Consider the following 13,197-nt stretch of genomic DNA (forward strand, 5'->3'; position numbering starts at 1 on the left):
ATGTTCCCCTGAGTTCCTGTATGCGCCCACGGTCTAGGGTGATGGTCTCAGTACAAATACCTGGATGGAGAGACAATGTGAATATGAGACACTACATGCACTACTGGGGGCTGTTCTCATGGGGGAAGCAGATTATTCCCTCTTCACACACTGAAAATGACATTGTCATTATTCAGAAAAATGAATTATGAAGAATTGACCCTACTAATGCCAATTCCATATTTTATGGTGCTCCCTGCTCAATAATTCCTACCACATCATGGTGTGGGAAACCTTTGTAGGCACCAGAAGGAAACACAAGTGTGGATACTAATTATCCATCATTGTTCCTTTGGCTTTTTCTACATTACCATGTTTTTTCGCAAATAAGCAGCTTTTGTCAAAGAAACAGTGGGGGTGTACACAATTTCAGTGATGGAACTCCTCAGCCCTGGTCTACACTAGGAGTTGAGGTCGAATTTAGCAGCATTAAATAGATTTAACTCTGCACCCGTCCACACGATGAAGCCCTTTTTTTCGAATTAAAGGGCTCTTAAAATCAATTTCCTTACTCCATGCCAAATGAGGGGATTAGCGCTGAAATCGGCATTGCCAGGTGGAATTTGGATGCAATTAGATCGTATTGGCCTCTGGGAGCTATCCCAGAGTGCTCTATTGTGACCGGTCTGGACAGCACTCTCAACTCAGATGCACTGGCCAGGTAGACAGGAAAAGGACCGCAAACTTTTGAATTTCCATTGACTGTTTGCATGGTCACCTGCAGCTTGCCACGATGGCCAGAGCTCATCAGCAGAGGTGATCATAAAATCATAGAACATTAGGGTTGGAAGGGATCTCAGGAGGTCATCTAGTCCAACCCCCTGCTCAAAGCAGGACCCATACCCAATTAAATCATCCCAGCCAGGGCTTTGTCAAGCCTGACCTTCAAAACTTTGTCAAGCCTGACCTTCAAAACTTCTAAGGAAGGAGATTCCACCACCTCCCAAGATAACATATTCCAGTGCTTCACCACCCTCCTAGTGAAAAATGTTTTCCTAATATCCAAGCTAAACCTTCCCCACTGCAACTTGAGACCATTACTCCTTGTTCTGTCATCAGCTACCACTGAGAACAGTCTAGATCCATCCTCTTTGGAACCCCCTTTCAGGTAGTTGAAAGCAGCTATCAAATCCCCCCTCATTCTTCTCTTCCGCAGACTAAACATCCCCAGTTCCCTCAGCCTCTCCTCATAAGTCATGTGTTCCAGTCCCCTAATCATTTTTGTTACCCTCTGCTGGACTCTTTCCCATTTTTCCACATCCTTCTTGTAGTGTGGGGCCCAAAACTGGACACAGTACTCCAGATGAGGCCTCACCAATGTTGAATAGAGGGGAACGATCACGTCCCTCGATCTGCTGGCAATGCCCCTACATATACATTCCAAAATGCCATTGGCCTTCTTGGCAACAAGGGCATACTGTTGACTCATATCCAGCTTCTCATCCACTGTAACCCCCCGGTCCTTTTCTGCAGAACTGCTGCCGAGCCATTTGGTCCCTAGTCTGTAGCGGTGCATGGGATTCCTCCATCCCAAGTGCAGGACTCTACACTTGTCCTTGTTGAACCTCATCAGATTTCTTTTGACCCAATCCTCTAATTTGTCTAGGTCCCTCTGTATCCTATCCCTACCCTCCAGTGTATCTACCTCTCCTCCCAGTTTAGTGTCATCTGCAAACTTGCTGAGGGTGCAACCCACACCATCCTCCAGATCATTTATGAAGATATTGAACAAAACCAGCCCCAGGACCGACACTTGGGGCACTCCACTTGATACCGGCTGCCAACTAGACATGGAGCCATTGATCACTACCCATTGAGCCCAGCAATCTAGCCAGCTTTCTATCTACCTTATAGTCCATTCATCCAGCCCATACTTCTTTCACTTGCTAACAAGAATACTGTGGGAGACGGTGTCAAAAGCTTTGCTAAAGTCAAGGAACAACATGTTCACCACATTCCCCTCATCCACAGAGACAGTTATCTCATCATAGAAGGCAATTAGATTCGTCAGGCATGACTTGCCCTTGTTGAAACCATGCTGACTGTTCCTGATCACTTTCCTCTCCTCTAAGCTCTTCAGAATGGATTCCTTGAGGACCTGCTCCATGATTTTTCCAGGGACTGAGGTGAGGCTGACTGACCTGTAGTTCCCAGGATCCTCCTTCTTCCCTTTTTTTAAAGATGGGCACTACATTAGCCTTTTTCCAGTCGTCCAGGACTTCCCCGGATCGCCATGAGTTTTCAAAGATAATGACCAATGGCTCTGCAATCACATCCGCCAACTCCTTTTGCACTCTCGGATGCAACAAATTGGGCCCCATGGACTTGTGCACGTCCAGCTTTTCTAAATAGTCCCGAACCACTTCTTTCTCCACAGAGGGCTGGTCACCTCTTCCCCATGCTGTGCTGCCCAGCACAGTAGTCTGGGAGCTGACCTTGTTTGTGAAGACAGAGGCAAAAAAAGCATTGAGTACATTAGTTTTTGCCACATCCTCTGTCACTAGATTGCCCCCCTCATTCAGTAAGGTGCCCACACTTTCCTTGACTTTCTTCTTGTTGCTAACATACCTGACGAAACCCTTCTTGTTACTCTTAACATCTCTTGCTAGCTGCAACTCCAGGTGTGATTTGGCCTTCCTGATTTCACTCCTGCATGCCCAAGCAATATTTTTATAATCTTCCCTGGTGATTTGTCCAATCTTCCACTTCTTGTAAGCTTCTTTTTTGTGCTTAAGATCAGCAAGGATTTCACTGTTAAACCAAGCTGGTCGCCTGCCATATTTACTATTCTTTCGACACATCGGGATGGTTTGTCCCTGTAACCTCAATAAGGATTCTTTAAAATACAGCCAGCTCTCCTGGGCTACTTTCTCCCTCATGTTATTCTTACAGGGGATCCTGCCCATCAGTTGCCTGAGGGAGTCAAAGTCTGCTTTTCTGAAGTCCAGGGTGCCTATTCTGCTGCTCTCCTTTCTTCCCTGTGTCAGGATCCTGAACTCGACCATCTCATAGTCACTGCCTCCCAGGTTCCCATCCACTTTTGCTTCCCCTACTAATTCTTCCTGGTTTGTGAGCAGCAGGTGAAGAAGAGATCTGCCCCTCATTGGTTCCTCCAGCACTTGCACCAGGAAGTTGTCCCCTACACTTTCCAAACAGTTCCTGGATTTTCTGTGCACCGCTGTATTGCTCTCCCAGCAGATATCAGGGTGATTGAAGTCTCCCATGAGAACCAGGGCCTGCGATCTAGTAACTTCTGTGAGTTGCTAGAAGAAAGCCTGGTCTACCTCATCCCCCTGGTCTGGTGGTCGATAGCAGACTCCCACCACGACATCATCCTTATTGCTCATGCTTCTAGACTTAATCCAGAGACACTCAGGTTTGTCTGCAGTTTCATACTGGAGCTCTGAACAGTCGTACTGCTCCCTTACATACAGTGCAACTCCCCCACCTTTTCTGCCCTGCCTGTCCTTCCTGAACAGTTTATACCCATCCATGACAGTACTCCAGTCATGTGAGTTATCCCACCAAGTCTCTGTTATTCCAATCACATCCTAATTCCTTGACTGTGCCAGGATTTCCAGTTCTCCCTGCTTGTTTCTGAGGCTTCTTGCATTTGTGTATAGGCACTTGACATAACTCGCTGATCATCCCTCTTTCTCAGTATGAGGCAGGAGCCCTGCCCTCTTATGTGCTCCTTCTCATGCTTCCTCCCGGTATCCCAATTCCCCACTTACCTCAGGGCTTTGGTTTCCTTCCCCCGGTGAACAGGTTTAAAGCCCTCCTCACTAGGTTAGCCAGCCTGCTGGCAAATAATGCTCTTCCCTCTCTTCATTAGGTGGATCCCATCTCTGCCTAGCCCTCCTCCTTCTTGGAACACCATCCCATGGTCAAAGAATCGAAAGCCTTCTCTCCAATACCACCTGCGTAGCCATTTGTTGACTTCCACGATTCGATGGTCTCTACCCAAGCCTTTTCCTTCCACAGGGAGGATAGACGAGAAGACCACTTGCACCTCAAACTCCTTTATCCTTCTTCCCAGAGCCCCATAGTCTGCAGTGATCTGCTCAAGATCATTCTTGGCAGTAACATTGGTGCCCACGTGGAGAAGCAGGAAGGGGTAGTGATCCGAGGGCTTGATGAATCTCAGCAGTCTCTCCATCATATCGTGAATCCTAGCTCCTGGCAAGCAGCAGACATCTTGGTTTTCCCGGTTGGGGCGGCAGATAGATGACTCAGTCCCCCTGAGGAGAGAGTCCCCGACAACCATCACCCGCCTCCTTCTCTTCGGAGCGGTGGTCATGGAACCCCCAACCCTAGGACAGTGCATCTCATGCCTTCCAATTGGCGGAGTCTCCTTCTGTTCCCTTTCCTCAGATGTATCATCTAGTCCACTCTCTGCATTAGTATCTGTGGAGAGAACATGAAAATGGTTACTTACCTGTATCTGTGTTGCTGGTACATGGCCTTTCTTCTTCTGGAGGTCACATGCTGCCAAATTTCTTCACCGTCCTCCTGTCCCCGCTGCACAGCCTGCTCTGAATCTTCAGAACATTGTTCCCATTGAAGCATATCCTGACATCTTTCCAGGAAATCTTCAGTTTCTCTTATGCAATGCAGGGTCGATACCTGTTGCTCCAGACCTTGAACCTTCTCTTCCAATATGGAGACCAGCTTGCACTTTGTACAGACAAAGTCGCTTCTGTCCTGTGGAAAAAAGACAAACGTGGCACATCCAGTGCAGGTCACAACAGCTGAACACCCCCCGTCCATATTACCTTCCTTCTACGAGCTTCCTCAGGAGTTGTAATAACTACTCAGAGAAGCCGGCAAGATGTAAGCCTCAGCAGGCTCTCCCCGGGTGAACTCCCAGGCAAACTCCCTCTGTTAGCCGCTCTGCTATTAGCTGCTCAGCTGGTTCACAGCAGAGGTGACCATGATGGTGTCCCAGAATCGCAAAAGAACTCCAGCATGGACCGAACGGGAGGTACAGGATCTGATCGCTGTATGAGGAGAGGAATCCGTGCTATCAGAACTCCATTCCAGTTTTCGAAATGCCAAAACCTTTGTCAAAATCTCCCAGGGCATGAAGGACAGAGGCCATAACAGGGACCCGAAGCAGTGCCGCGTGAAACTTAAGGAGCTGAGGCAAAGCCTACCAGAAAACCAGAGAGGCAAACGGCCACTCCGGGTCAGAGCCCCAAACATGCTCCTTCTATGATGAACTGCATGCCATTTTAGGGGCTTCAGCCACCACTATCCCAGCTGTGTTGTTTGACTCCTTCAGTGGAGACGGGGGCAACACAGAAGCAGGTTTTGGGGATGAGAAAGATGATGATGATGATGATGAGGTTGTAGATAGCTCACAGCAAGCAAGCGGAGAAACCGGTTTTCCCAACAGCTAGGAACAGTTTCTCACCCTGGACCTGGAGCCAGTACCCCCCGAACTCACCCAAAGCTGTGTCCCGAACCTGCAGGCAGAGAAGGGACCTCCGGTGAGTGTACCTTTTAATATACTATACATGGTTTAAAATAAAGCATGTTTAATGATTAATTTGCCCTGGCATTTGTGGCTCTCCTGGATGTACTCCCAAAGCCTTTGCAAAAGGTTTCTGGGGAGGGCAGTCTTATTCCGTCCACCATGGTAGGACACTTTACCACACCAGGCCAGTAGCACGTACTCGGGAATCATTGTAGAACAAAGCATTGCAGTGTATGTTTGCTGGCGTTCAAACAACATCCGTTTGTATCTCTCTGTGTTATCCTCAGGAGAAAGAAAAGGAGTACTTGTGGCACCTTAGAGACTAACCAATTTATTTGAGCATAAGCTTTCGTGAGCTACAGCTCACTTCATCGGATGCATACTGTGGAAAGTGTAGAAGATCTTTTTATATACACACAAAGCATGAAAAAATACCTCCTCCCACCCCACTCTCCTGCTGCTAATAGCTTATCTAAAGTGATCACTCTCCTTACAATGTGTATGATAATCAAGTTGGGCCATTTCCAGCACAAATCCAGGTTTTCTCACACAAACTCCCCCCACACACACACACACAAACCCACTCTCCTGCTGGTAATAGATTATTTAAAGTGACCACTCATCCTCAGGAGAGGGATATTATTCATGGTCACCTCGTTGAAATAGGATGCTTTTCTTAAGGGGAAATTCAGAGGTGCCCGTTCCTACTGGGCTGTTTGCCTGTGGCTGAACAGAAATGTTCCCCACTGTTAGCCACGGGGAGAGGGGAGGGGCTAGCCACGTGGTGGGGGGAGGCAAAATGCAACCTTGGAATGAAAGTACACATGCTATGTATGTAATGTTAACAGCAAGGTTTACTGTGAAAGAGTGTACCCATTGTTCTATAAAATGTGTCTTTTTAAATACCACTGTCCCTTTTTTTTCTCCACCAGCTGCATGTGTTTCAAGGATCACAGGAATTTCTCCTTCCCAGAGGCTAACGAAGATTAGAAGGTGAAAAAAACGCACTCCTGATGAAATGTTCTCTGAGCTCATGCTGTCCTCCCACACTGACAGAGCACAGATGAATGCATGGAGGCAGACAATGTCAGAGTGCAGGAAAGCACAAAATGACCGGGAGGAGAGGTGGTGGCCCGAAGAGAGTAAGTGGCGGGCTGAAGAGAGGGCTGAAGCTGAAAGGTGGCAGCAGCGTGATGAGAGGAGGCAGGATTCAATGCTGAGGCTGCTGGAGGATCAAAGTAATGCGCTCCAGTGTATGGTTGAGCTGCAGGAAAGGCATCAGGAGCACAGACCCCCGCTACAGCCCCTGTGTAACCAGCCACCCTCCTCCCCAAGTTCCATAGCCTCCTCACCCAGATGCCCAAGAACGCAGTGGGGGTGCCTCCGGCCACCCAGGCACTCCACCCCAGAGGATTGCCAGAGCAACAAAAGGCTGGCCTTCAATAAGTTTTAAACTTTTAAACTTTTAAAGTGCTGTGTGTCCTTGTCCTTCCCTCCTCCACCACCCCTCCCAGTGCTTCTCTCCTCCACCACCCCTCCTGGGCTACCTTGGTAGTCATCCCCCTATTTGTGTAATGAATGAATAAAGAATGCATGAATGTGAAGCAACAATGACTTTATTGCCTCTGCAAGCGGTGATTGAAGGGAGGAGGGGAGGGTGGTTAGCTTACAGGGAAGTAGAGTGAGCCAAGGGGCAGGGGGTTTCATCAAGGAGAAACAAAGAGAACTTTCACACCGTAGCCTGGCCAGTCATGAAACTGGTTTTCAAAGCTTCTCTGATGCGTACCGTGCCCTCCTGTGCTCTTCTAACCGCCCTGGTGTCTGGCTGCGCGTAACCAGCAGCCAGGCGATTTGCCTCAACCTCCCACCCCACCATAAACGTCTCCCCCTCACTCTTACAGATATTGCGGAACGCACAGCCAGCAGTAATAACAGTGGGAATATTGGTTTCGCTGAGGTCTAAGTGAGTCAGTAAACTGCGCCAGCGTGCCTTTAAACGTCCAAATGCACATTCTACCACCATTCTGCACTTGCTCAGCCTGTAGTTGAACAGCTCCTGACTACTGTCCAGGCTGCCTGTGTACGGCTTCATGAGCCATGGCATTAAGGGGTAGGCTGGGTCCCCAAGGATAACTATAGGCATTTCAACATCCCCAACAGTTATTTTCTGGTCTGGGAATAAAGTCCCTTCCTGCAGCTTTTGAAACAGACCAGAGTTCCTGAAGATGCGAGCGTCATGTACCTTTCCCGGCCATCCCACGCTGATGTTGGTGAAACATCCCTTGTGATCCACCAGAGCTTGCAGCACTATCGAAAAGTACCCCTTGCGGTTTATGTACTCGGCGGCTTGGTGCTCCGGTGCCAAGATAGGGATATGGGTTCCGTCTCTGGCCCCACCACAGTTAGGGAATCCCATTGCAGCAAAGCCATCCACTATGACCTGCACATTTCCCAGGGTCACGACCCTTGACATCAGCAGATCTTTGATTGCGTGGGCTACTTGCATCACACTGGCCCCACAGTAGATTTGCCCACTCCAAATTGATTCCCGACTGACCGGTAGCTGTCTGGCATTGCAAGCTTCCACAGGGCTATCGCCACTCGCTTCTCAACTGTGAGGGCTGCTCTTATCTTGGTATTCATGCACTTCAGGGCAGGGGAAAGCAAGTCACAAAGTTCCATGTAAGTGCCCTTACGCATGCGAAAGTTTTGCAGCCACTGGGAATCGTCCCAGACCTGCAACACTATGCGGTCCCACCAGTCTGTGCTTGTTTCCCGAGCCCAGAATCAGTTTCCATGGCATGAACCTGCCCCATTAGCACCATGATGCATGCATTGCCAGGGCCCGTGCTTTGAGAGTCTGTGTCCCCATCACTCTCGTCACTACGCTGACGTTGCCTGCTCGCACGGTTTCGCTTTGCCAGGTTCTGGAGCTGCATATACTGCTGGATAATGTGTGTGGTATTTAATGCGTTCCTAATTGCCAAAGTGATCTGAGCGGGCTCCAGGCTTGCTGTGGTATGGCGTCTGCACAGAAAAAAGGCGCGGAGCGATTGTCTGCCATTGCTCTGACGGAGGGAGGGGCGACTGACGACATGGCTTACAGGTTGGCTTACAGGGAATTAAAATCAACAAAGGGGGTGGCTTTACATCAAGGAGAAACAAAAACAACTGTTACATAGAATGGCCCCTCGAGGATTGAACTCAAAACTCTGGGTTTAGCAGGCCAGTGCTCAACCCACTAAGCTATCCCGCCCTCTCATATTTCAGGCAGGACTTCATGGAGGGAGGGAGCAAATGAATACAAAACAAATCTGGTCTATTTCTTGTTTTGATCCACTCCATCTATCTTTTACATCTTTGGCTGGCAGCAGATGGTGCAGAAGTACTGCAAGCCATTCACATCTCTTGGCTGCTCGGCAGAAGATGGTGCAATAGGACTGCTAGCCATCCATATTTCCTGCCTGCTCACCATAAGATGGTACAATAGGACTGCCCGCAGGACTAAAGTGAATGACCTGGTCGAATCACTCCTAATTTCGTCCCTGCACCCATGTCTGCCCAGGCACTCCTGACCGACGCGGCCAGGAGCACCTCGGACATGACGATGACAGCTACCAGTCCTATTGCACCGTCTGCTGCCACAAGGCAAGGGGTTGCTGCTGCTGTGTAGCAATGCCGTTCCGCGTCTGCCAGCACCCAGGAGACATACGGTGACAGTGAGCTGAGCGGGCTCTATGCTTGCCGTGGTATGGCGTCTGCACAGGTAACTCAGGATAAAAGGCGCAAAACGATTGTCTGCCGTTGCTTTCACAGAGGGAGGGAGGGAAGAGAGGGCCTGACAACATGTACCCAGAACCACTTGTGACAATGCTTTTTGCCCCATCAGGCATTGGGATCTCAACCCAGAATTCCAATGGGCAGCGGAGACTGCGGGAACTGTGGGATAGCTACCCACAGTGCAACGCTCCGGAAGTCGACGCTTGCCTCGGTACTGTAGAAGCACTCTGCCAAGCTAATGCACTTAATGCACTTAGAACATTTTGTGTGGGGACACACATACTCGAATATATGAAACCGATTTCTAAAAAAACGACTTCTATAAATTCGACCTAATTTTGTAGCGTAGACATACTCTCAGTTTCAGTGACAGAATATAACCACCTTGACAGGAGTTTTACACAGAAGGGACCATCAGATCATCCAGTCTGACCTTCTGTATTACACAGGGATTTAAATTTCACCCAGTTACCTCAGTACTGAGCTCCATAACTTGTGTTTGAGTAAGACCTGGTTGACACTAGGATTTTATATCATGGAATCAAAGATTGACAGGGTTAGAAGGTGGCTGCAATGATCAGCGAGTCTAAACCCCTGCCAAGATACAGGATTTGTTGTGTCTAAACCATCTAAGACAGATGACTATCCAGCCTCCTGTTGAAAATGTCCAGTGAAGGACTTTCCACAACCTCCCTGGGTGTCTGTTCCATTGGCCTCCTGTTCTTACAGTTGGGAAGTTTATCTGAGATAAAAACCCCAAACCTGCTATGCTGTAGTTCAAACCCATTGCCTCTTGATCTATGTGGTAACGTTCCTCCATAGTTTTAATGGCATAGTTCAGTCTGTCTGACACCTTGAATGACAAGACTTCATTTTCAGTTGGGTATAAATTTGCCAAACATTAACCTGAAGTTTCCCAAGCTGGGTGTCTACTTCCAGCTGAATAGAATTTTGAAAGTTTCATGGCATAACAGTTCAGCTGACTTTTAGAATGAAGCTGGGGTAGATGTCTTGCCCATGTTGAAAAATTGTCATATTTAAGCTAGTGAGGAGTGTTAGGGGGCTTATTCCTTCACCCACTTACTTCCCTGGTCCTTCTCGCATCAACAGAGAGCAACAATACCCGAAGTCCAAAGGTGCAAACAATTCGATGTTTATTGGGGTGAACTTCCAGCAAGCATGATTCCAGTTTCCTTCCTTAGTATCCTCCTTCCCAGCTCTGACACCACAGAGCCTTACACCTGTGTCCCTGTTCCCATTCCTGCCCTTAGCCAAGCATGATTCCAACTTCCTTACTCCCATTCCCTGTTCCCATTTCCCCCTTTAGCAAAACATGATTCCAATTTTCTTACCCCCATTCCCTGTTCCCATCTCCCCCTTTAGCAAAACATGATTCCAATGTTCTTACCCCCATTCCCTGTTCCCATCTCACACACCCACATGCCCACCCCCACCCAGTCACTTCCTCACTGACTACAGATTATATAGTAAAACTTGAGTTCTGCTTAGCTATACCTTAACCAATCATTTTCCTGAAATTTAGCTAACCAATCCTAACATATTGTAACATGATTATGTAACCAATTATATCCCACCACCTCAATTAGTTTACACCCAGCAAAATTAATTATACAGCAGACAGGAACAATCACAGAACCAGACAGAGATTATACAGACAAACAATAGCAAAGTGGGAACTATAATGACAAAACAATACAGAAGTGAGGATTTCACATCCCAGCTATTGATAAGTGAGTTCTTGCCAGACAGGATGCTATCAAACTAAGTTTCCTTTTACATTTTCTAGGCACTTCCCTTTCTCTGGAGGTGATAGGAATACAATCCTGTCCTGATAGTGCCTAACAGCCCAATAGCACCTTATTTCAGTGTGACTAGTTTGGGATGTGAGGAGGTGACCGGTCGCTTCCCAGCTTATGGCTGCCTCTGCTGCTTAGCCAAAGGCCTGAGCCTAAGAACAGGGCCTCAGACTGTCACAGTAAGAGAAGGCCCTTACACTGGCAGACAGTGATTTTGATTCTTTCTTTTATAACTCTATCACTAGCCAAGTGATAAGAATACACCTAAATTCTTAGAATAATAGAATATCAGGGTTGGAAGGGACCTCTGGAGGTCATCTAGTCCAACCCCCTGCTCAAAGCAGGACCAATCCCCAATTTTTTGCCCCAGATCCCTAGATGTCCCCCTCAAGGATTGAACTCACAGCCCTGGGTTTAGCAGGCCAAAGCTCAAACCACTGAGCTATCCCTCCCCCCAAAGGCCTGTGGAGTACAGGCCTTTACAGACAGGCCTGAATATCTATATCCTAACAAGGAGCCCTAGCACCTCCATGCTTTTCAGCAGATAAAGCCTGATAACACCCCCCCCACACCACCCAGTTAACAGCCAAAGCCCTAAATTGCAAGACAAGGAAGTGACAGTGTCTGTGCATTAACACACAGTTGTCCCCTGAGATTTTACTCAGTTCTTACTCCAGATTGGATTTTTTTTGGAAGATCTGCTTGAGGGCTCGTCTACAATTAAAACACAATAGCGGGGGTGCCATAGCACTTCACTGGAACCTGAGCAAACTATCGCCCGCGGCCTCCGATTCTGGCCTTGTACTGGACCTCGACTAACAGCTTTCATCCTGAAGGATCCACTGTACGACGAAAATGAAGCCACCTTAGGGCTGGAGCCCATCACCGAGGGGCACAGTAAAGAGGGGCATTTTGGCCCATGATACTAGTGCAAATTCAGCACCTGCGGCAAGGGCCCTGGGATATTTAGTGGCTGTGCAGAGCAGAAATGAATTCAGACCTACTCTCTGTCCCATCATGCATACATTGCACTTGGTTTGTCGAACCAAAAGAGATAGGTACCTGTGATTTCTGAGATGGAAGCCTCTTTGCTGGGAATCCCCCTCAGGTATCCGTGACCCACACCTCTCTCACCCCAGCATCTGCAGCAACATCCCACACCAAGAGCTGACAGTGGTGTGCATTGCTTATAATATAGCTCTGTGCAAACCCAGTGGGGTTCACTCAGCCTCTAGGGGAGAAGCAGCATCTGGATGGAGACAGGCTGGAGACCAGACACTCTCTAGCTCATGCCTCTGTTTCCATGTCTGTACTTCTGTGTTTGTTATTCAGCTTCAACAACAACCAATAATTATGGGACCTTTCCAAAGGGAGATGAGAACTCTTGGGCTCTCCACTGAGTCAGAGAGGAATTGGCTGCTCTGTGTATTTGTGTATATTTACAAATTATAGTTGATTACTAAGAAACCTAGGGAAAGTGACTAGGTCTCATAGGCTCTGATGTTGTCTAAATGCCCAGGATGGATAGGTAGATAGTAGACAGACAGATCTGGAGAAAGATGACTGAGTGGAGACACATACACTTTCTGTAGGGACAAGGGATTTTTGCTACAGAATCAGAGATCAGTAATTCTCATCAGTAACTATTATCATACCACATAGAACCTTTCATTGAAGGATCTTCAAAAGACTAGCAAAGGAAAGTCACTATGGACATATCCCCATTATGTCCATAAGTAAACTGAGGTAGAGGAACACATGACTTGGCAAAAATCAAACAGAATGACAGACCCAGGAGTTCTGAGTTTTCTGCCATAAAAATGGTTTCCCCATCAGTAACTGAGGGCATGATAAGTGGGAAATGGACTCATACTGTCGTAGGGCCTGTTCATTGGGTGGGGGGTGTGACAGACTTCTGTAGGTTGCAACCTGAAACAGCCTGTGAGGTTGTGAAAAGCAGCAAGCCCCTCCAGGTCTTGCACTTACACAGTCATACACAAACAGAGACACACACTCATGAAGTTATGTGATAACTTTGATTTGTCACTCATGAACCAACCATAGAGAGGCTCCAGACAGTTC

This window comes from Lepidochelys olivacea, assembly GCF_965140295.1.
Source record: "Lepidochelys olivacea isolate rLepOli2 genome assembly, chromosome: 1".
In the NCBI taxonomy this organism is placed as follows: Eukaryota; Metazoa; Chordata; order Testudines; family Cheloniidae; genus Lepidochelys; species Lepidochelys olivacea.